The sequence below is a fragment of the Neolamprologus brichardi genome, chromosome 14 (assembly GCF_056152115.1).
Source record: "Neolamprologus brichardi isolate AB-2024 chromosome 14, ASM5615211v1, whole genome shotgun sequence".
Classification (NCBI taxonomy): domain Eukaryota; kingdom Metazoa; phylum Chordata; class Actinopteri; order Cichliformes; family Cichlidae; genus Neolamprologus; species Neolamprologus brichardi.
Window position 1 is genome coordinate 32,674,941 of NC_142117.1, and position 25,763 is coordinate 32,700,703.

General features: G+C 37.2%; 1 protein-coding gene across 6 annotated transcripts in view; it reads right to left on the minus strand.

Moving 5' to 3' along the window:
* cntn5 (contactin 5) overlaps window positions 1–25,763 on the minus strand; it is a 123,901-nt gene that overhangs the window by 93,772 nt on the left and 4,366 nt on the right. The window contains exon 1 of one of the 6 annotated variants that reach the window (XM_087851139.1): window positions 7,709–7,737. The exons of 4 other annotated variants lie outside the window; for them this stretch is intronic. The gene's annotated coding sequence lies outside the window, so the exon portion shown is untranslated. Of the gene's footprint in view, window positions 1–5,271; window positions 5,353–7,708; window positions 7,738–25,763 lie in introns of those variants that run through there. One more of the 6 variants, XM_087851138.1, reaches the window with a different exon arrangement.

Consider the following 25,763-nt stretch of genomic DNA (forward strand, 5'->3'; position numbering starts at 1 on the left):
GGATTGCAGCAATGACACTGTGGGATGCTCGGAGCAGCTAGGGGGCCAATGGAGGCTCCAGCTGAACATTTCTGATTTTAGTTATTAAAAATCCTTAAAACACAACCAAGATCACGTCTGTCAGCATCCAAAAACGGGCTCCCTCCACAGGTTCTACCAGCAGATTCATAGAGATTAAACCCTCTGGATCAGCTTTGTCAGAGTTCTGGGTCTGCGACTGAGTATTTCTGTTTCAAACTTTGTAATTATATTATTTGATTCTTTGATTTATTGTTGTTCAGTTTTGGTTTTCTTTAGTTCTTAGTGATTGTAGTTCTTCCTCCCTTAGTATTTATCTTAGCCTGTGTTTATTCTCGGTTCCCATGTCTACGCTGTACTTTCCCGTGTCCCACACTCTACATCAGGGGTGGGCAATTCCAGGCCCCGAGGGCCGGTGTCCTGCAGGTTTTAGATCTCACCTTGGGTCAACACACCTGAATCACATGATTAGTTCGTTATCAGGCCTCTGGAGAACTTCAGGACATGGTGAGGAGCTAATTTAGTCATTTAAATCAGCTGTGTTGGTTCAAGGACATCTAAAACCTGCAGGGACACCGGCCCTCGAGGCCTGGAGTTGCCCACCCCTGCTCTACATCTAGTCACTCTTGTCTCCACGTTCCCTCTGTCTCAGTGTCAAGTCCACGTCCTTGTGAATGCCTCATGCTTCCTGTTTTATTTTGACAGTCTGTGTCCTATGTCAGCGTATTCTGCTTTGTTTCCTTATCTCATTATGTCAGATTAGCCCCAGCTGTGCTTCCCTCCTGTTTCCCATCCCCTCGTTACTCCCTGGTGTATTAAGCCCTGTGTTTTCCTCTATCTGTTGTTACGTCATACCACTCCCATGTGCTGTCTGTGTGTTCTTCCTACCCCCAGTATTTCCAAGTTCTGGGTTCCCTAGTTCTGTGGTTTGAGTTTAATGTATCTAGTTTTCTGTACAAGTACTGGGGTTCTCCAGCAATAAAGCTGCCATCTTTAGTTTACCCTTCTGTGTTCTGAGCCCTGCTTTTGGGTCCTCATCCTGCCTGCCACACAGCAGATAGTGACAAGCTTCTTCCTATAAGAGGTCTGGAAGCAACTCCGAAAACAGACTAAAACAAACTTAATAATAAAAGCTAAATGACTCAGTTGTATTTTATTCACCCATTTATTAATCTGTTGTCCATATGCATCCTGGTTCCTCTTCTGATACTACACTACAGGACTTAAAAATATATACTATGTACAGAAAAATTTGGAGTTAGATATGTTTCAGCAAAATTATCTCTTTTACATGTTCATATTTATGCACTTGCTGTGGTAAAATAAATCTAGATAAGTATAACAGAAAACACTGCTTAGAGATATATTTGCGTTTCAGCCAAGACAAACTACTAAGCTCTTTAAAATAAGTCTCGTTACACACTCTAGAGGTTTTAATCCGAAAGCAGGGGGTGAGATTAAAACATGATAATACTGGGATTAATCTTGCCACCGTTTCACTCCTTTGACCAAGACAAGCCATTTGTAAACGTTAAAGCCGAGGCAAACTCTTAAAAACAACTAATAAGCTGGACCATTTACAAGAGGGGATAATGATGAATGTCAGAGAAGTGAACTTTTGATTAGACTTAAATTTTTGGTGCCTGAATTGGAATGTTTGGAATATATACTAAGTACATTGCAGATGTATCCCCCAACTCATATCACTGAATGTGCCCTTGAGCAACCCACTTTGCCTGCATTTGTGTCTATGGACCTACACATAATGTGCAGTAGAACAAAATTGCATTATATTAGAAAGTAAGCAGCATTAAGAAAACAAACCCCTCTACTAGATTGAAGTTAAAAAAAAAAAAAGCATTAAAAAAACAAACAAAACTATAGCATGGTTCTTTTTTGCTTCATTGCTTTGAGGCAGACAGTGTTTTATTTGTCCTGTTGTCGAGCCCCTTAGTTCGTAAGTTCCTGGTCCTGCCACTCGTTTCAATGAGATGTCTGCTTAGAAATAACATGGAGCCTCAGGGTGAGGTAAGCAGTATGCATAACACTATTAAGGGTGAAGCAGGTGGCAAATGCAACAAAAGGAATCAATCTGCGAGCCATGTCAGTGTTCAGGTTGTTTTAGAACACCTCCTGCCAACTGCACGTTTACATATTCTGCTCTGTTGCGTTTTTTAGTGTTTTACCACTGTTGTCTACATTGTGGCTATTACATGCCCTTTTGTACCTCTTCTCTTCGCCCACCCCACTTGTTTCTCATCTCTTCCCTCTTGTTCTTAGGTGCAACTAGGCAGACTCTATATTTCAGTGCATGTTGAGACAAAGCTGGTAGTACTCCCTCCCTGTTTTTGTTACTTTTGACCAGCTTTCTCTCTTGGTGTGGTTGATCTTTGTTATGGTCTACATTTAAACGTCGTTTCCTGATAAATTTAACCTTGGCTCTGTATTTTTTTCTGTATTCTATCAGTATACTGCAGTCAGAGTCTTGCTGAGTTTCTCCTTTCCTGAGGCTGTTGCTCTAACAGGGGCAAGCAGACTCCTTGACTTCACTCACAATAGAAATAAAGCCATCCCGTTCTACTTGCGCCTGACTGTGAACCAATGTATCAATTAAACATCTCACAGTCTCCATGTCAACTACATTCATTATTATTTCATTATAACCGGAGCACCCCGACATCGACAGCTATTAAAGCATATATTACTCACAACTCCACCAGGACCATAAACTCATACAGAAGTCTTAATCTAATGCAAAACACTACTATAGAACATGCACCAAATTATAACAGCAACATTTTTCAAGATTTTTTTATTTTTTATTTTTTTGCAGCTGCCTCACGTAGTACACGAAGCAGTGTAATAAGTGACTCATTTAACATTTAACAGTGCATCTACATGTGCCAATTCTAACCTTTTGGTGAGTGTGAATAAAAAAAAAATTGCTTGGTGAAATAAAACAAAACCTGTTCTGCTAATGAAGATAGAAAAAAGCATGTAAAACTCATTAAACTTGATAATTATATACAGCAAATTAGAGCAAAAACTATTAAGTTAAAGAATTGTGCAAATTTACAATAGGGATCTAGTTTTTGCCAGATAAAGTAAGCTTAAGGCTTTCTATGTTTGATCCCATATTGTTGACAGTATGTGAATGTTTACCTAAATGTGTCAGTATGAACCAATTAGGGTACAAAATCTATTGATCATTAACAGTATTTAAGGCATATATAAAATATTAGGCAGATGCCTAATATTTTGCAAGTGCCTCATATCCTGCAATAACCCATCTGATCAGTCAGAGCATGGACACAGGACCCAAGCAGACATCCTGTGGTGTCTTCAGAGGGCATGCTGCTTAACTTTGGGCGCTTGTGGGTTGCTTGATGGAGACTCAGAAGGATTGGGTTCTTTTTGATGCTGCTTAAGTGCTCATGTTAAGTTTTTTTGTGGTTTTGGTTTTAGTTTTTTTTTTTTACTGGGTAAGTATTTTGTTTTCAATTCTGGGGCTTATTCTGGGAATCAGATTTTTCCTGCATTTTTGAAATGGATACTAGGTCACCTTGTCCACTTGACATCCTTCTCTTTTACAGCAGAGACCGTCATGCTTGAGCTCATCTCACTGTTGCTAACTTTAGCAGATTTTTATTTTTTAAATTTTACAGTATCCTACTGCTTAGCAAAGATATCAGCCAATGACATGATGGTACAGGAACCATGCCCCCTCCGCGCCAACAAACATACAATCCCCACGCCTTGGGTAAGTGAGCAGTGAAGCCTCAGATAGTGATCATTTTGAAAGTAAATACAGCCAAACACAGCAAAGACATTTTTAACTCATATTTTTGGTGATTTTGTTGTACAAGAGTCACAGTCAGTGTAAAATTTTGATTTATCTCCTGTTTTTACTATTAAAGCTCTGAAGCCCAACAAATTGTATTAAGAAGAAGATCTATGGTTTGTCAAAAGAATGGTACACCAGTCTGTGACTTTAATGTTGTGAGTGACTATGGAATACATTGCTAAAAATGTATCTGCTCTAACTACAATAGTAAGCAACTTAAGATGAAGACTATCAAGACCACAGTCACATGATAGACACTCCACTATCATTCTTTTTCTGCATTATGATACAAATGCAAATTATAATGCTGATACCATAACATCTATTGTCAGCCAATCCTGACCAATATCATCAATAAGTAAATCCGATCACCGTCTTGTTCACAAACAAACAGACAGTTAGACATCTACAGACAAATCCTGGAGCTGCTATAGTCATAACATTACTCCTGACACATGAACAGCATCCACAATGCCTTCACTGGGACATGGAGACAATCACTGAATCATAGAGCTACATTAAAATAAGACTCATTTTGATACAATATGCAAAATACCATCATCCGAGCCCGCATTGTCATTGTCATTCATTATTTCAGTCTCACTGGTTTGGCTCCAGAAAGGCTGAAATAATGAATGAATGAATGATAATGAATCCAGAAAGGTCACTTCATGACATCAGGTTTCAAGTCTTGATGTGCACCATGACAGCATCAGAAAAAACAAAAACTGAATTAGACACTGAATTTGTTAATATACAGTTAGTAGGGGTGCAACGATACACAAAATTCACGGTTCGGTTCGATACTTTGGTGTCACGGTTCAATATTTTTTCGATACAAAAAAATGTTCATGCCTTTTTAATTTGTCATTTATTAAAATTATAAATATATATTTTAACTCAAACGTACAGTTTTTAAATTTAATGTTGCTGAAACAACAAAGTAATAAAAAAATAAATATATCTGATCGAGAAATCACTCATCTTTGGAAAAGAGAGTTTATTACAGAGAAATGGCTCTTTCCAAAATAAAAGCTATACTATATGCTTCGTCTGGGGTATACTCTCAGCAGCATATTAAATATATCAGGCCCCCATAAGGAGAATCATGTGCTAACGGCTGTCTAAATGACTCGGGTAAAGTTTGTAGCATGCATGCTTGTTGTTTTTGTCTGCTTCCACTTGTCTTTGCACTAGGATGATGTCAGAGTAAATGTGCAGTCATATTCGTTGTGTTCCCACTAGTGCTGTCAGCGTTAATCTCGTTGAAATGACGTTAACGCCACAACCCGGCAAATCTCCCACGGATAACGAGCTAACTGCGCTAACGCATTAGTTCCCACCCATGTAATTGAGCATTGCGTGGCACATCCGACACACTGTTTTACTTTTGTCCATGACGCGCTTACCGTCAGGGTTATACGTCGCATGAAGACCAAAATAGTTCCAAAGGCCAGATCTGAACGAGGGTGGGGGAGGTTCGATTTGCCATGTTGCAAGGAGCTTAGCTTCTGTCTTTGTAGCTTGTGCTGCGCTCAGTGGATCTGCGCTCGACAGTGCAGCCTAGGCGGAGTAGTCGAACACAGATCCACTGAGCGCTCAACACTAGTGATGGGATTTCCGGCTCTTTTTAGAGATCCGGCTCTTTCGGCTCGGCTCACTAAAAAGAGCCGGCTCTTTCGGCTCCGAACCGGCTCTTCAGGTTGTTTTGTAGCTTTAATTATTTAATCATTAACAATAATATAAAATTATGCAGAAAAGGAATTACTAATGTAAAAAAAGTGGTTTTATTTATATATGTTTATATATGGCCCCTAGAGACAAAGCACGTACAAACTCTAAAGCATATACAAACTCCAAAACACATTTCTAGCGTTTACTGAACTTCCAAAACAGAGCTACCCAGATCACTTAAATTACACAATTGAAAACATGTGTGTATTGTTTGTGTATTTATAGACAAGCACTCATATTTATTCAAATAATTAAAAAAAAAAGTTCATTTACCTGTTACTACCACACACCAAATCCGGTTGTTGATACTTCCTGACTTGTGTAGCCACTAGGTAACAAAAGCTCAACACTGGGCCCAAGAAACCTGGAGCACTTCTATTGTATTTTGTACGTGTTTTGGAGTTTGTACGTGCTTCTGATTTTTTACGTGTTTTGGAGTTTGTACGTGCTTCTGAGTTTTTACGTGTTTTGGAGTTTTTACGCGTTTTGGAGTTTGTACATGCTTAGGAGTTTGTACGTGCTTGTCTCTAAGGTCCACCATAAATATACTTTATTTATTCACTCCACATAAAATGTAATAAATAAATCACAAAAAACAACTATTTACATTTTATACTTTTAACTATTTAAATTTTCAGGTTTTTCCTTTTAAACAAATTTAACGTGAAACAACACAAAACACTGCAAACCACAACACAATTAAATATAAATTAAAATATTAAAACAAAAAGAAGATGCACATTCTCTGTCATATGGGCCTGCATGATTTCTGAATCCTTTATCATCTGCAACTGAAAATAGCGGATGATTACTATACCTTTCTAATGTGAAGTTGTTGTCCCTCGCTCTCTTTCTCTCTGGCTTTGTTCCTGTGCTACTGCGAGTGTAACTAACGCCCCTCCCCCCTCTGCCCAGCGCAAAGTACAGGCCGCGCATGCGGAGTTTAGCGGAAAAAAGGGCGAGAGAGAGGGTGAGAGAAAGAAAAAAAAAAAAAAAAAAAAAAACCTCACGGCTCCCAATAAGGAGCCGGCTCGCGTCGTTCACTTCAAAGAGTCGGCTCTAAGAGCCATTCCGTTCGCGAACGACCCATCACTACTCAACACAGACAGCAGAAGAAAAGTTGATCAAATAAATTAAAAAATTTGTATTATTCGATACATATGCGTACCGAACCGAAAGCACTGTATCAAACGGTTCAATATTGATACGAGTATTGTTGCACCCCTAACAGTTAGGTGTGTAAGTATTTGAAAAATAAGACAAGTTTTCTACTTTTGCCTCTGTACACCACTACAGTAGATTTTAAATCAAACAATCCAGATATAACTACATTTTAAATTTCAGCTTTAAAGGTTCCAATGGAATAAAATTCCATTGCATTGTGAGGTTTTTATGACATTCAAGCCTTAAACTAAAGTAGGTAACTAATGGTAGCTGACCTTAAAAGGTGTCCAGTCTCCTCATTGCTTAGGTCTTCCTATATTAGTGCTAAGCAGAGTATAATAGCGTGTGGTAAACACACGTTAGATGTGATGCTGTTAGTAGCAAAAAGCACTATGATTTTTAAATTGAGGCTGTAATCGAAGTAACTGAAGCCCCTGCCCCAAATAAATACACAAACAAAAGGAAACCTGGATGAGTTGGACTACCTGTGCAACCTCTGTAGGGTCCAGGTGCTCACCTCATACCACTAGCAGTGTTGGGAAGGTTACTTTTAAAATGTATTCCATTACAGATTACAGAATACATGCCCCAAAATGTATTTTGTAACATATTCCGTTACGTTACTCAATGAGAGTAACGTATTCTGAATACTTTGGATTACTTAATATATTATCATGCTTTTTACAACTATGTGAATGTACTATTGCTGTGATTTATTACTGTTACTGAAGGTTCGCGGCTCCGAACCGTAGTAAAGGGACCTCTGGCTAATACAGTGGGTTCATGTTGGGCTTGTAGCCGAAAACTAGCTTTACTTTGTTGTCTGGGTCAACTTTGCTAGTGAGAGACAGAGAGAGGCGTTGAAAGGCTGCTCCAACGGAACTTATTGTTTCGGAGGAAAACACGAACACGGTGTGGTGTACAGTCGAGTCTTAATAGTTTACTTACAGCTGGGCTTATCAGGCACTCTTCTTGGCTACAGTGGTTACTATTATATTTGCATGCTTCCAGCTCCCGTTTTTGCTCGATGACAACTCATACTTTTTCCTTTTTCTCCCTCCTCGCTCACAGACACATAATGAGTATGGCAGTCCATTCTCCCTGCAGCACGGACTACACTGCCCTTGAGGCTACATTCTTTAGAGCTATAGAGATTGAAAATGTGACGTCATTCAAGGGTAAAACCGCAAAGAATTCTGGGAACTCGTGGCAAGAGGTACTAGCGCACGCAGGCTTTCAATTGAAATCAGTCACACAGCGATAAAAAGAAACACAAAAAACTGTCAAGAAGCGGTTGTATTATTAACTGCAATAGCCGGTCGCATGACAGCCACGGGAAGCCGACGGGTAAAGAGATCGGTTGTTATCGGATTACGTCGTTGAAGAGAAATTATTCGAGCCATGTTTCTGAAGTAAAAAGAGGCGACGGATGGCCTGGATTACAGCCATTCAAAGACCAAATATAACGTCCCAGAACATCCAGCTCACAGGTTAGTCTGCTCCAAACATTTCCACAAAGGTCAGTGTTTTGTAGTAGTTAATACGTCATTTTTCATAACATAATTGGTGATATAGGTTACAAGCAAGTCTGGCGCTGAACAGAAATTGTCGCTATGCTCCTTTGCTTATTGTGCATAAATAGTGAATTGTCCTGACACAATATTGCGTTTCGCTTCTGTTATTACCATGGTACATTGACAAAACATATACTTTTATTCACAGGATAAAACAGGCTTTTTTGTATCACTAATTGCCCAGTACGATTACATCATACAGTATTATTGTCACTGCTACATTTCTGTAACACGTACCAGAAATTATTTCCACTACTAATTAATTACCGCAGAGCTCAAAGGTCCTATTAATAAACGGTTAACGAATGTGTATTTATGAAGACGATTTGTGAGACTGGTAAACTGATGATACGTACGATGGTCTTTCGTTCTACACGGTGCATTTCATGGTCCTGTACCCATCCTTCGGTAAACTGTTCCTGGGCTTGTTGCAGTGACCTGAAGTTACTGAACTTGATGAGTGTATGCACTCACTCCAAGAACCGTATGATTATAAATATGAGCGTGGTGAAAGTTGGGCAGCACGCTAACGTATTTTGTCCACTCTGTGTGCTCGTAAGGGTCTAACCCGGGTTAAATATTTCACTCCTTTGATTTTTTCCTCGTATCTTTTCTTTGACTTTTCATCAAGTCCGTCTTTCTACGGCATTGTTCTCCTTTGTTTTGTACATAACTTTTTTGAGGGGCAAAGAAAAAGCAAGAAGGTATTGGAACCGGAGAATGAACGTTTTGCGGTGCTGCAAATGCTTGCATTTGATGTGGTACTTGGATTGTTTTGCCACGAGTTACCGGCATGCAATGCGCTAAAGTCACGTGGTCTGTCAATCTCTATACCTGTAGCATTCTGCCTATTAGCTTAGCACAACAACAAAAAGTGCTCTCTCACCCAGGAAACACGCAGAGAGAGCGTCACCCTGTAACCATGGCAACCGTAACGCTGCCACCTGGAACAACAGAACGTAGCTGTCAAACAAAACCCAAACAGTCCTGACCCGCCACAATATGAAACAGGAAAGTACCGCCGTGTAATCCATTTATTTCAACAAAGTAACTGTATTCTAAATACCACCTTTTTAAACGGTAACTGTAACGGAATACAGTTACTCATATTTTGTATTTTAAATACGTAACGGCGGTACATGTATTCCGTTACTCCCCAACACTGACCACTAGTGACGCTGACCCGAGCCAAATGCTCAAATCCTTTAATTTTAAAAAAAAAAAATCAGTGTATCAAAGAAGGGTTAAGTGACAGCAAATAAATAAGTAAGTAAAAGTTTATTTATATATCACCTTTCAACATAAAAATCACAAAGTGCTTCACAGAAGCTAAAACATAAAAATCAAAATCAACCAAAAGCAAGTTTAAAAAGATGAGTTTTTAGCTATACTGAAAATACTCAAAATTTAGACTTCAAATTAGTAAATTAACACTTTCATGTTTTTCCATCAGTCTAAGAACTGAAAGTGGAATACTTCAAACAACCATGTCCACAGAGGAATAAGAATTTGCTACCAATCATAGCTGTTAGCGTCAGTGTTCTTAGGTCTGATGGAAATCAAATGCTGAGGGAGAACAATGAATTTTGAAAATGTTAATGTCCAGTTTATAACCAATAGCAGTATGGGGTATGTGTTTCTCTCATTTCATGTCATTCTAAGTGCTTGAGTGCAGCTAAACTCAGCTGGGTTTCTGGTTCATTCATTTGCATCTGTTTGTGTCTCTCCTCCGCTCTTTCCTTCTCTCCTTAATACAGCCGAATTCACAATAAACCTGTTGTCATATAAATATTTCTTTTCTGATCCTGTGAACACAATGAAATATGGACTTTACCACAGTCCATTAACCATAGGAAAAACTGCTAACACACAAGCCACTTGCCAAGCTGCTACTCTGTACAGCTGAAATCTGGATTTTGACACACTGACAAAATCTTTATCCACATGTTTAAAACAACGACCGTGTTGAGAAATTTGCTACATTTAAAAGCAAAACAATCAGTCACATTTAGAATAAACACTTATTTTTTATTCAGGCCTGTGTAATCTACTCATGAGCTGCACTGTTCCTTTTGGCTGGTCCTTGCTGTTCTTCCATAAATGAACTGTTAGAAATGCAAACCAGAGTACCAGTCATGTTTCAGAAAAATTAAAATGATCATTATTTGTTGCAATATTAAAAATATATGTGAAACTTCAATTGTGTATTCTGGGGACGGACGAGACTAACATTAATATGTTTTAAAGTGGTAGAATATGTGGCTTTTAACCAAAGGGTTGCATTATCTGTTTATGAGTTACCGACATTTTTAGAGGTTTAAAAGTGATTAGACAAAGATAGTTTGAAATATAACACACTAAACGCATAAAATAATTCCATATTTTATATAATATTAAATATCATTATAAAAAAAAGCATTTTAATCCTTGCAGTCTAGATCCCATGGATATCTCCAAATGCTGCTTTTTCCCCAAAGATGCTCTGCTAGGCCACGTCACTGCAGCCAGCAGGAGTTGCAGCTTGTTTGTGGGCCTTTCTGCCTTCAGTTTTGTCTTCAGTAACTGAAATTATAGTTACTCTTTGCAAAACTCTTGGGTTGCTTTTGCAGTAAGCTTATTTATTTATGGTAACCTGATCAGATTTGCAGGATTGCAGTACTTTTAAATGTTTTTTTGACAAAGTCTAATCTGACTTTTTTGTTCTTAATGTAAAAACTAGTTTTCACCTTGCTATAAAACTGTTTCTTTGGACTCTCTAGATTGTAGAACTTGACAGTGAGTGTTCTTGACTTGTGAAATTGTCATGCAGGGGTTTTTCTTAACTAACTTTAGTTGTCTTTTGTGGTCTTTCAGTCTTTTTGATATTCCTGAGTTCTTCAGTATATGGTAAATCGGGTTCTAATATAGCGCTTTACAGCTCTACCTGAGTACTCACAATGCTTATACAACGTGCCTCATTCACCCAGTTATATAAACACTTTTTATTCTATGCTTTGTAGGGGTTACCTAACTTGGGGTTAGTATCTTGGGATGCAGACTGGAACAGCCAGGGATCGAACCAACAACCTTCCAATTAAGAGATGACCTGCTTTGCCTCCTTCACTGCATCAACATTTCTATGTATGTTATACTGCGAGTTCCAGGGAACAGCTACCAATAAGTATAAATGTGGCACTAACATCCAGAGGTTTCATTAGTTTACCTTCTTCATTGAATTCAAACAACTGTCCATTTACGTTTGAGCCTCTGCCAATGGGGGACTAGAAAAACAGCTGTAATTTCTGGACAGTAAGCCTTGTTTATTAATCTTAAATCTTCAACTTAAAAAAGAGCACTACTGTTTGCTGTAGATTCCACTGTATACAGGGCAAAATTAGAAGGAAAAAAATCTGTCACTACAAATTCTAATCGAGTGACACATTGTAGGGTTTATCTTACAATATAAAGCGCCTTGAGGCAACTGTTGTTGTGATCTGACACTGTATAAATAAAACTGAATTGAAATTGAATAAATGGAAGTAGGTTGTTTTTTTGTTTGTTTTTTAAAGAAAGGCATATTTTTTCCACTCTAATCAGTCTCAGCTTCAACTCAATCTCACGTTCAATCTCACGTTGATGGAGAAAGGTGTAAATTTAACAAAAGCAACATGAATGTTCCTAATCAGTGTGCTGTTGTTTTTGATTAGAACTACAGGCAATGTGTATGGAACAATAGTGCTAATGAGCATTCCCAAAGATCAGAGATGACATCCTCGCATTACAAAGCTTTCTCCACTGAGTAATAATAATGTATATTTCTAACCGTAATTTACTTTTGTTTTAAATTCTATTTTCATTTCATGGTCTTGAGGAAATCCAAGCAGAAATCTATGCAAATGAAATTATTTCAATGATAGTTCACAATCTTCTTGCAAAACCACTTGTTATTTCACTTAATTCAGAAGTATGACCAGGTGTTTTTCCCCCCCTTTTTTTCAACATCATAATGTCTGCTGCGAGCAACTGCAGTTAAGATGTGGTAATTTGCCCTGTTAACATACTGGCACAATTCCATAAATCAAAAGTTGGTATTTCCGAATATTTTTGCTAATCCGTTTTATATCTATGCTATGCCCTAAAGTCGCAATAAGCTGCTACCTCTTGTGGTACCACGGGTTTATGTGAAATCATGATTATTGCAGCTAAAGTTACTTTGGTAGTCTTGAAATCATGACTACCAAAATACAAAAATATTATGTCTACCCACTTTCTTCTCATGCACAATTACAAAGAATAGCTCGATTTAACTAAAATGAATTTATGTCTAAGAATCATGGCAGTTGAGCCCCTCTCCAGCTCTAGGGCTATCCTCTAGCTTACATGTAAATGTTATTTTAAAACAAAAAACACAAATTTCTAAAAGTAAAATTCAAGCATTTAAATGTCACTCTGCATTTGTTCTGTACACATTTTTAATCAATTTTATTTTATTTATATAGCACCAAATCACAACGCCTCATCACGCCTCAAAGCACTTACTTTATTTTATTTAAATGTCAGCTTTCAAAGCCACCAATAATGATAATAACAATAACAACAACTAATAATAATCATCCAGCCTAATTCAACATAAAAATGCAAAGTATGCTTGGAGGCTCACCACTTAACATGTTTTATTTTAAATGAGCGCAGAGGGGAAAAAATTAAATTTTAATCAAAACAGTTTTTATAATTTTGTATAATTAAAGAAAAACATCTTAATTTGTTCTTAAAATAAATTTAATTTTTCAGACCTACACAATACACTTACACATATGCATATGTATATAATTTGTGTGTGTGTATACACACACACACACACACACACACACACTTGCATATACAATACTTACATATAAAACTCTTCACTGTTATTTCTTTATATTTTGCTTCTAAAAAAAACACATGTGCATAATGCATTATTATGCATAGTGACATGGAAGTATTCAACTATAGGTAAACCTTCAAGCTTTGCTAATTTATAAAGTTTTATGTTCTAATATACTCAACTGACGTTTTAAAATCTAACTGTAAAAACAAAGTAGATGTTTCCATTACTGCCGAGTGACATCGAGGTAAGAGGTACTTCACGTTAAATTGACTTCAACAGATTCGAGTTCATTTTATCCTGGCCTTTGGCACTGAAGTGTCTGTTGTTAATAAAAAAAAGCAACAGCTTTCTGTCACTTGATCTGAAATCTGAGTGACTACTTTACATAACAGACGTATAACTTCTTAAAAATAGAAAACTGCACTCCTGTGAACACTCTCCTATTACCCTAACAGATTTTTGAAAAAGGCATAGAATTAATAGATTGTGATAAAGCACGCCGAGTTTCATCCTGACTTCACTAGGTCTTCCCACACACAATTATCTCTTCTGTACATTTTGTTCATCCTTTCTACCACCTAGCATTGCTTTCTAAAGTCTCTGGCTGCCACTATTCACCCCTCAATGGTTTTAATTGTCCCGATGACCTCAATCAAAAGACAATTACCAAAGGGAAGAGGAGCACAGGCAATTATTGTCTTCACCATGAGATAGTGCACACCTGAATGGAGCTACCTCCTTTCACAGTGTTAAAATTACATGTGCTGCCTGGCTGTTGTGATGAAAAAGGGAGAATTAAGTGTGTGCCTGAAATACTTATATGTCCTTAGAGAAGACTGAATCTGAGAACATACTGACACTTTAAAGCCAAATGAGCAACGTGGCACACATATATGAAGATATGTAAAAGAATTCAGGCCAAGCTAAGATGAGTTGGAACATGGGATAAGAGAGGCATCAACCATACAGACATTTTTCATTTTGACATTGCCTTCCTATTAAGTAAGTAGCTTTTTTTTTTTTTTTAGAATTTGGCAGTCTGGTGATAACTATGCAAATAATGATTACAGTAAAAAATGTGATACATTCCACAAACTTACATCATCATGAAATGAATGCACTGAATGTTAAAATCCACCATTGTTTTAAAATCAGTGCAAAGATGCATACTGAGGCTGTTCAAATGTCTGTTTTTGGACTGAGAAAGCAGTAAGCTGCAAGTGGTTATCGTCTCTGCAGCTGCTGCGATACACAGAAAGCAAAGAGTACTATTTTGTTTTTTTAGGAGAAGACTGACAATGTATTCTACATATTAAAAAAATATGTTTAAGTTTAAGGAAAATATATTTGACAAAGTATAAAGTTAAACTTAATGCAATACAACCAGTGCAATCACATATTATTCCTATATTGTATTGTGGCAGATAATCATTGTTTTCAATGTTATTTTAATGTTGGAGTTACTACAGAGCCCATCTAGAGATTAAACTGACCTTCAGCAGATATTTGCAAGGAAGCACGTAGCATCAAGAAGCCTGCCAAGTAAGGCAAAAATACTAATCAGGATTTCTGATCTGGATTATTTAACATGTGTATTCATAATAAGCACAGTAGTTCAGTGGTAAGTACTGTCACCCCACAGCAACAAGGTTATGCTTCAAAGCAACGTGCTGGCTGGGGCCTTTCTGTGTTGAGTTTGCATGTTCTTCCTGTGACTGTGGGATTTTTCCCGGGTACTTTTGCTCTCTCCCACAATGCAAAGACATGCTTGTTAAGTTCCCCCGGTGATTTTAAATTGGCCACAGGTGTGAATCTGAGCATGACTGGTTGTCTGTCTGGGTTCTCTGATGGATTTGCAACATGGCCAGGATGTACCTTGCACCTCACCCTATGACTTATACCACTCACCTGCCTCCCCATTATGGATAGATGGATGAATGATTCATGAAGTTAACAAACATCATTAAAAGGGAATGACATCAAACTTTAAATATAATTCAAATGAAAAAACAATACATGGAAAACAAAAGAAATAATGGAAGGTAGTGGGGGAAAATAGTGATAGTTAGTTAGACACTATCTATGCGTTTTGTTTTGTTTTGTTTTTACTGTAAAGCTTGTCCTGCAAGGTCAGCCATCAGTCCCCGTTGAACTGCCTTAACTTCAAATCTGCAAGTACAGATGGGGCCAAAGAGAGCCTCAGGTGACAGTAGACCCAGGTAGATCAACATGGCAGCTACAGGCTGAACATCACTGAGTCAAAGCAAAAGGCCAGCTGTTGCGCTCCACGTAAAGCAGTCTGGATAAAAGACCCTGAGAGATCCAGAGGCCAGAAAAATACATGTAAACATTAAAAATCTGCCCAAGGTTCACACAGAAACTCTGAGTTTTACTTCATGAACACATAAGGACACATGCATGTTAACAACCATTTAAATATTGTCATATTCATGACATCTCCTCTTTAAAGCAGGCACCATTTCTAAATACATTTGTGTTCAGACTTTAAAACAATTCAACAGCTAAAAGTGGAAAGTTTTTGTCATTTTGTGCTTGGTAGGCTATGTAATGAATTTTCCATCTGTAATACTGCAAAACACGAGTAGAGTGATACCAGAATACCTTTAATGTTGTGAATGATGTGTTAACCTCCAGCAATAGCCTGAATGCCAACACCTGAGTCTAATCAAGCCAACTCTAATCTGGCTGACTGGATCAAAATAGCACCTGGTGATTTCTTTTTGTTGTTCTGCATAGGCCTGAACCACCTCATTTAGTTCATTACAAAGAATAGTTATGTGGGTTTTCTGCCAGTGTATTACAAGCCCAGTGGGAGACCAGTCTTAAGTTAACATCCCTCAATCAAAGCGCCAGGGTTTTAGGCAAAACCTGACCATTAAATTTGCTAATGTACGATATTAGCCTTCTGGTCCTGTTAGCCATTTTGACTCATAAATAAACAAATTGAGGAAAAAAAACTACAAAGTAAAAGACAAAGTAAACAAAGATTCAAGATATATTTTACTTATGTAGCAACAACTAAAACATATTAAGTTATGTCCACCAACTAATGTAGGCTAGATTATACCTTGCTATATAAAAAAGGTCATCTTCATCCTGGTGAAAACCTTTATTCCCCCCATCAAAATGAAAGCTGAGTCATAAATATGTTAATTTCCTTCAAATAAGACTGTTGCTTCAGAAAGAACTGTTATAGTGGCAGGGTAAACCCTTCATCGTTAAACTGTAAGACTTGAAAAATTTGTCATGTCAATGATTTTCAACTCAATTTTCCAAAAAGATATACTCTCTGCGCATACTAGGCCATTTGAAATGTATTCCCCTGTCTCCCACTTCTCTGAGTGGTGCACATTTCTCAAGGGAACTTTGAACATGTCATATTTATAAGGTTCAGTAAGATAAAGAGAGCCTGTTTTCCTGTTTATCTTTTTGCTTTTATGCTAGTAAGTTATACTGATAAAAGTCTTGCTTTAGCTCACACTGTGTTTTTAGCAGCGAGGTGAACAACAAAATACAAAAACATTCAAGTTTTCTTTGTGAATTCAGTCAGTGTGGTGCCTTCTCAGGCTTTCTATTACGAAAGTAAAGCAATTGAAAAATAAATGTAAAGATTTTTTTTAGGCTGAGGTTAGTGTGAATGATTATATTTAAGGAAAAAAAAAACATCAACAGTGTCTAACCTTGTAAAAGATGTATTTCATGAGTAAATGGCTCTAACAGCATTTTGATCTCCAGTTTTTTAAAAAACATTCCCAAAGGGAGTTTTAAATCCAAATCAAACTGCAAAGTCAACACATTTTAGAATGAACACCATAGACACCCATCACCAAAATTTCCTGATGAATGTAAAATGAGTGTTTGACTATATATTAGTTGAAAAAGTTACTATTTTAATGTAAAATGCACCAACTCTAATGAATGTTGGAAATCTAGTGTCTTATCTATGAATTCCAGCTCTACCATCCATCTAGATGACAGTATAACAAAGGTCATATTGAAATAGTGTCAAGGACTCATTTTAGCCCTGAATATTTTAATTAGCGCTGTGCCATATCATATCATCTGCAATCCTACTGGTATATTTCTTTAAATTTAATTGTAATATTACAATATCAATAATATAGTGCTACCATGTGTTTATGTTCCCCAGCACACATGATAATCGGTCAGGTCTAGGCACATCTGACAGTGAGAGCCACATGGTAGCCTCTCATTATGATTTAGTAAAAATGGAGCTACTTCAACAACCTCCTGCAAAGCACATTACTAAAAAAATGCAAGAATATTGTCCTTCATTTTATTTGCACTAATAAATGCTGCTACCTGGAAGCTGCAATTACTGATAACATGTTGGCAAATTTCCTTGAAATAGCATGATATCATTTTGAGGCTATGTCGCTCACCCCAAACTATAATTACTGCTTTCATTTGTTTAGAGTTGCTGATTCGAGACAATCAAGGAGACAGCTGAACTCTAAAAACTTTTAAAACATCTTGAACAAAAAATATGTCCAATTAATTTTCAAGTTCATGTAATAATAATAATAATAATGGATTGCATTTATATAGCGCTTTTCAAGACCCTCAAAGCGCTGTACAATTCCACTATTCATTCTCTCTCACATTCACACACTGGTGAAGGCAAGCTACATTGCAGCCACAGTTGCCCTGGGGCAGACTGACAGAGGCGAGGCTGCCATATCGCGCCATCGGCCCCTCTGGCCATGACCAGTAGGCGGTAGGTGAACTGTCTTGCCCAAGAACACAACGACCGAGACTGTCTGGGGCTCAAACCGCAACCTTCCGATTACAAGATGAACACCCAACTCTTGAGCCACGATCGCATGTGTATTTGTATCAAATGAATAACTAGAAATATTTGATCAAAGTGTGGAAAGTAGTAAAGAAAAAGCTCACTGGTTCTGTTTCATTACAAGTGTCCACCAGCAGATTTGGGGGGGGGGGGAGCATAGAGGTCACACCTCTCCTGGATGTGAAATGGGTTGTGGGGCATATCATTCCATGCTCAATAAAATGCTAAGCACTGCAGATCTGCAGATTATACACTGTAGCTTGGTATAAATTACATTTTGCAGTTGTTTAACTGCTCTAATTAGAACACTTTCTCTCACCATAAATTAAACACATTTCTAGCGCAATACCAAGGTATACCAAAGGGCCTAATCTCTTAAAGCATCTGGTTATGTTTACTTTTTCATCAGAGAATATATGTAAATTAATCAGTTCTTCTAGCCTTAAAACACCAATAAAAATACAGCTTTGCACGCACTGGCTGGCACTAAACAATCCAGCACCCAGAAATATTCCTCTCGAATATCCCTCTATTGTTCTGCTTTTTGGACAAAAACAACTTGTTTTAACAGCTTTGTTAAAAATAGGTTGTGTGTGGATATATATGTGTGTAAGTAGTGAGGGAAACATTACCACATTTACATTTGTTTACCCTCTGCACACGGTTTTGCAGTATCATACAGTTGGGCAAGACTGCTTCATAAACACACAAATACACAAACAAATGCACACAGACACACCAGTTTTGAGGACCTGAAACTTTGTACTTTAAATTTTCCCTGTCAGAACCACAGTTTCCATGTGTCACACAATTATGCTTTAAATGAGCTCTACTGAAAATTGAGAGTTAATGAGTATGTGATCTGGCACAGAAGGAGACTGTCGCAAAACTAATTGTTGGATCTCTAGAGCTCAGGTCTGCACAATTAACGCATCCACTTGTATTGCTAAGAACAAAGTAACAGGCTACATTTGAATAAAACCAACTAAACTACTGTGTTAATGATGTTTTATTCTATAAATTAGTAGCTCTTAATAGATGTATGAGAAGAAATATACAAAACAAAGGAATTTTGTTGTAAATTCTTTGTTGGTACACGGATAATTAAAAGAGGTGCTCTGAAGCAGAAGTAGTGTAAATGGATTTATCTGCTAATGGCACGCTAAAAGACAAAAAGAAAAATAAAGGAGAAGCTAAGATGAGCTTTTATCTAAAAAATCTTGCTTTGATGGTACAATCTCTGCAATTTAGCCAAAGTACATTTAATCAAGATTAAAATTCATGTTTGGGATTATTTTGATTTCTGACTGAATGCAGACAATTAAGCAGAGATGCAAAGTGAATGGTGGGCAGGAAAGAGGGATCCAAATATTAGATCTGTAATGTGAAGTAAAGGTCGCTTCCAACATAGCAATAATGTGACCTGATTTTCCTCGCTCAAATCAAGGGGCACAAGTTGCTATGGTAACTATAGTGTGGTCCACAGAATGGAAGCTGGTAGTAAAGATGCTTTTAAAAAAATCTGCATTAACAGTCTGATTAGGAATAGCTATTTTTTAATGTGTGGTCAATTTCGAAGATTCGTGACTTAAAAATTAAAAACAACAGCTACTGAAACAGCCACGTATTTCTTTGTCATTCATTCCCAGTGCAGTTCTCAGTGCAGTCCCATGGTAATATCTATGGCAATGATATATACACCTAATTAAGACTCAGTTTATTTGAATCTGATCTCAACAGTCCAGATCCTAAAGTGATAAAGTGCTTTCATTTTTACTATGGAGAACATAGTGATGCTATATACTAGTTCATATAAGCAACTAAATTTCTATTTGGCATAATTTCTTTAAAGCGGGATCACTAATCGCAATGAACAAATTACAGATAATAGTTCATGCAGATTTGATTATGTTGCACCAGTGAAACAGTGGTTCAAAAAAAGGTTTGCATTGTAGGAAAACCCGAGGCTTTTCAACCACATTGCTAAAGATGTATAAAATCAAGCATCTAACCACACAGTCTCGTTTTCCAAACACTTGTGAAAGTCTGAGTTATTCTAAAGAGCCTACCAAGGTTCCTGCTGTACAAAAGTTATCAGCACTCTGCTGACTCAATAACTGCCTCCTCTGGCATTAACACCAGCAGAAATACTGCACTGGGAGTTTTATATCTTCATAGCATACCTCTGTCACCGCCGCTAACTTTTCTGAGTCATGTTATTGAATTCAATTCAATTCAATTCAATTCAATATGAGCTCATATTTTTTGTGAAATAGTACAATGTCTGAGTTTAAACATTCAATATGTTTTTAGTTGGGACAAGGCCACATTTACCACTGTGTAGCATTACCTCTTCTTTTACCAATGGTTGGTAAACATCTGGGAACTGAGGAAACCGGCTGTAGGACTTCCGGAAGAGAAATGTTATCCCATTTTTGTCTGATATAGGATCGATTCTAGCTGATCAACAGTCCTGAATTAAATGTGTTCAGTTGGTGAAAGATCTGGACTACAGACAGGCCAATTCAGCACCCAGACTTTTCTATTACAAAGCCATGCTGTTTATAAAGCACTGTCTTATTGAAATATGCCAGGGTTTCCCTGAAACAGATCAAGATGGGAGTATATGTTGCTCTAAATCACATATATATCTTTCACCACTGTGCAAGCTGCTAATTCCATAGGCACTGATGCATCCCCATATCATCAGAGATGCAGTTTTTACAAAACCATGCTGATGATTAGTGGGATGGTTCCTCTCCTCCTTAGTCCAGAGAATGTAGTGTTAATGTTTTCCAAACAAAAAAGGGAAAAAAATTCAATTTGTCTGTCCAAAGAACAGTTTTCCACTTTGTCTCAGTCCAGTTAATGAGCTTCGACCTGGGGAAGACAGCTTTAAGATTCTCTTTTTATGTCCAGTCGTGTTACTCACCGGTTGCCAATTAACTTAGTAAGTAGCAAAAATGCAGTAACAGCTTCTTATATTAACCATTTACTTCTCCAGCCTTCTGCTGTCCTTCTCCCAACTTATTAAAGACATGTTAAATTCAAAATGAGGCAATGCTTTTAATAAACTGGTATTTCGGTGGGCTTCATTTTTCAGTCCTAATTATTGCGTCCTATTTTGTATTTGAATACCATTACAAACCAAGTTCATTATGAAAAAAACTGCACAAATTTCCCAAATTTTAGAATCCAAACTCATCGTGTAACGCATATAAAACATTAAATGATTGCATTTTTGCAGAAAATTCATATTAAAAAATGCACAGTGGAAAAAAACCAAGTCAACAAGATTCAGTTCTCAGGGGAAGGCAGCAACAGGCAGAACTGTATGGTTTGATCATGTAGTTGAAGCTGTATCGTGGACGCTTTCATACATTTTTCAGAATGACAGTGGGGAAGTTTGAACTCTTCTTGGGACAGCTGGGACCTCATGTGATTTGCAGAGAAATAATTTTAGAGAGTCGATTGACACAGAGCTGCATCCAGCTGTGTTTCTGAGGTAAAACAGTAGAAAGATGATTGCCACATGCAGTTGTCAGATCTCTTTATTCGGATCTGAAAAATTGAATATGGTTTGAAAAAACAAATGCTGCATATTTTTCCAGCCAAATTATGCCGCCGCTATGAACAGCTGCATTAGGCATAGGCGAGTCTGATTTCCACTGATTTTACACGTCTGTTGTGTAAATGGCTTTACCTGATTGTAAACCAGTCGTGAACTACTGTATAGGAGAATTCAGCTTAATATGGTTTATCTACTATGTGATTGATCTTAAAGCCAGTATAAATAAAGAAAACCTGTTCATTTAGATGGAACCTCCTGGGCACTTTACATTCATTGCATTACATTACAACTTTTACAATTAAAAGGTCACTATACCTTTTAGCTGTTGCAGAACTTGGTTTAAATATACATTTTACTTGTCATTTACAGGATCTTATTTCAGAGGTATCATTGTGTAACATTTAAGTTGCTTTAAGTCCTCTTGGTTACTTACCAAGTGGAAAAGTGAAACAAACGTAAGTCTCGCAATCCCTGAGAAATATATCCAGCTCCAAGTGTAGTTAAAACACTGTTCTGTTGCAGTCGCAATAGAAAAAAAAACCTTTAGTCAGCTCATTGACAACCAAGAGAGTCTGCAGAAGGTAACTCACACAAATTTTCCATGTATGGACTTTTGCAGACCTGTCCAGGGTGCACGGTGCCTGTCACCCTATTGCACTTACTTTTTGCAGTCTGTTTTTAACTTTTGTCAAACACAGAGAACACCTGTCTGCTGACAAAGGTATCTTGGGCTCACAATGTTTTAAGGCTAAGGCTAGTGGTCTTAAAATATACATGAATGGTGAATATTCTGATTGCTGCCTTACTCTGCTCACATATACTATATTGTAATATAGTACATATTCCCTTTAAATGGTCATTGTTAACATATATTTATGTTTCTTTTTATCAGATAATAGAAAAAAATGAAATAGTACAAGAAACATGATCCACTGAGACTATAGTAATAAGCAGCAGACACATCCAAATCAAATTCAAGCTGCTGTTTTGAAGTGTTAAATCCAGATTTTATTAATACAACATCTTCTGATCACTCAGACAGACAGTAGATTCATATACATACAAAAAAGAAATTAAATGAGGAAAAAGAAAAAAAATAATAATTCAATTTTTTCAGTGATTCTAGTTGCTTTTCTCTCCTCTGCTCTGATTTCACCACTCCAGTTGTTTTCAGTGTGTGCTCCACTCCATGTTGAAAGTTCAGCCTTTCCTCACCCACACAGAGTGAGAAAATAACAAAGGAGATACTACTAGAACTTAATGTTGCTCGAATTGAAGACTGTGTGTTCTCTAATTGTAAGAGCAATAAAAGATTTCCAACAAACGACAGTAAGCAATGACTCTTTCTCGGGCTTGTCTTTGAAATAAAGAAACAGGCTGAAAATTCCTTCACTATAATGACTCTCTGCATGTTTTTAAATATGCTTAGGTAACGCGGAAAATTCGATTAGACACTTTGAGGCTTGATTACAAATTAATCTGTTTACCACAGAACAGTTTGTGGTAAGTAGAATAAGACTTGGGAAAAAAAAGAGAATGGCCCTTTAAACCATTTGAAACCATCCCATAAATGTTTTCCCTTTGAAGCTAAACTAATTCAATTACATAGAAACTGTAGATCTAAGTGTGTGTGTTTCAGACCAGAGATTCTCTCCTGCACAGCAGATGTTCTACGTACTGTAGCTGATTAATTACAAGCCTTCAGTTGCCGAACAATCGGAGTTGCTTATGATGAGCTGGAATGAGAATTACAGTCAATAATTGTAGAGTTGTACAGCTTAGTGAATGCGCTGAACTTTTTCAAAAAAGGTTTCACAGGCTGCACTTTTGGCATTTTCATTTTGGCGTAGCCCTCCCTTTCTGTCACATCTCTCATCAATCTCCCATTATGTTAACTGCAGCATTCATTGTTCTAACAAACTGCTGGAAAACGAAACAATTCAGCAGCCTCTCACCCAGTGCTCAGAGGTTGCCTATCTTACTGTTGTATTAAGAGCATAAAAGCATTAGACTTTAAAGAGATATTAAGAATGGATAACATTGACTTGAAAATTAAAATATAAACCATATAAATTAATTGTACATATTGAAGTAATGGTATAGCTACTGTGAAATGTGGGAAAGAAATGCAAAAAAGGAAAAAAATAAAATATTTAATCTCCCTTGTATTTTTTTCAGTATCATTATAATGCTTCTCACAGCAGGCTGACAGCTGATATCAAGAAATGGTGTAAACCCAAACATCAGCATGCACAACACAACAGCAGCTTTGTATAGATGCTTCACAGAACAGCATCCTTTCTTTTATTTCCTGTAAAATGCATCAGTGGGTCTGTCTTATCCCAACACCTAATGAATCCTCACATCAACTTAATATCTGGAAGACATTTTACTCTTATTAAGTCTGACAAAAAAGCCTTTTTTTAACACCATGGATACTATATACTGAAGTGTGTTAAATTGAATTCCTTTATCACACAATCCCAAGATCATTGACTTTAACTAACGTGTTTATATAAGTTCAAAGTTAGGTACAGAAAATGAAAATCACCCAAGATCAGGTCTTGCCCATTCATATGAGTACCATTATATCATAGCCTAACAAAACAATACTTCAGAATTTATGCATTTATAAGGATAGAATAAATTCACTGTTGCTGTCACAGGAGACCGAATGGTGAGGTACTGCACAAGACAGCTAAGCACAACAGCCTTCTCAGTTGTTTTCCAACAGATTCCTCCATACACATTTCATCTCTTGGGAGAAAGAGGCATGAGAGTGGAATATAACTCAACATGCAAGATGCAAGAAAGGTGACCCTAAAACACTATCTTCTTTTAATGGACAGCATTCCCTTGGAAAAATCCCTACTATTAGATTGATCATGAAGGAGCAGACGCTACTAAGGACTTGACTTGAAATATGTCCAAGAACTACTGAGGTTACTGTTCTGGAAAGAATATGTCTGCACTCTGAAAGAGCTGACAGTAACCTGCAATTAGAATTAATGGTGTAAACATCCATATAAAAATACAGCACAAGTCAAACAAAACTGTTCTCAAGATGATTCCTCATTTCCAATCAAACTTTTACAAGAGAAAACACAGCACATAAAAATCGTTAATGCAATAACGAGCTAGAAAACAGCCGTTAAGCAACAGGGCCTAAAGACATTTTCACTAGGGTTAAAGATTAAAATGTGAAAGGTAATTCGACCTAATTATGTTCAAGACATGATTAAAAAGTCCCGAGACTGTTGCAGTTTTCCAATAACTGAGAGCATCACGCACATTTAATAGGTGCAAGTGGTGTAGAAGGGGGCTACTTTGATGGGGGTGGCGCTGGATTACTTTTATGGGCGCGGCCTCAGGACTTGTGAAATGTTACATTAAAATCACTGGTTTCTCAGTATTCCTTTGATTTCTATAAACACTGCTCATGCTCTCCGTGTCTTTGGAGGTAAGACTTATTAAGATACCACAGGAGTAGATATGGAGCTGTAAAGTCTGGTCTGAGCTCCAATGAATTTTAAGTGAGGCATAAAAAAATTGCCTCCTAGGAATCATTTGGCGTATCAATGCCCTGCTTGAGGTAATGAGAAACAAAAATTAAATATATAACAGTATAAAAAAGAATGCAAATGAAATTATGAATCTTAGGTAACAATAACTTATTATGCCTCAAATGCTATTGAAGATAATACACATAGCTTGCAAGCAACCGCTTTTTGTCTGTCGTTATAACACTTTTGAATGCATTCCCAATCTGACAAACACAAACTTGTTTACCAGTTACATATATATTTTTTAAATGTTTTATTTATTTATACAATCACATTTTACTTTCTTTCATCTGAAAGTCAAAAGTGTCACTAAATTCAGCTAATCTTTCGTTTTGTACTATCAGCATGATGCAGATATAGCCTTAGACCCTGTATTTGACTCCCATGAAACTGCATAGCCAGTTTTTACACCTTCATCTCACTAATCTGTCTAGAGCATGAGATTGTTAGACGTTTGGAAGATAAAAAATCAAAGAGTGTTGTGCTTCATCATGGCCCTGGTAGATAAGGCCCTTTACTGTCACATAAAATCAGGAGCTGCCTACTGAAAAACACTCCATCCTCGGGCTATTCCCCACCATCATCACTACTCTCTCCATACCATCTCTGCAA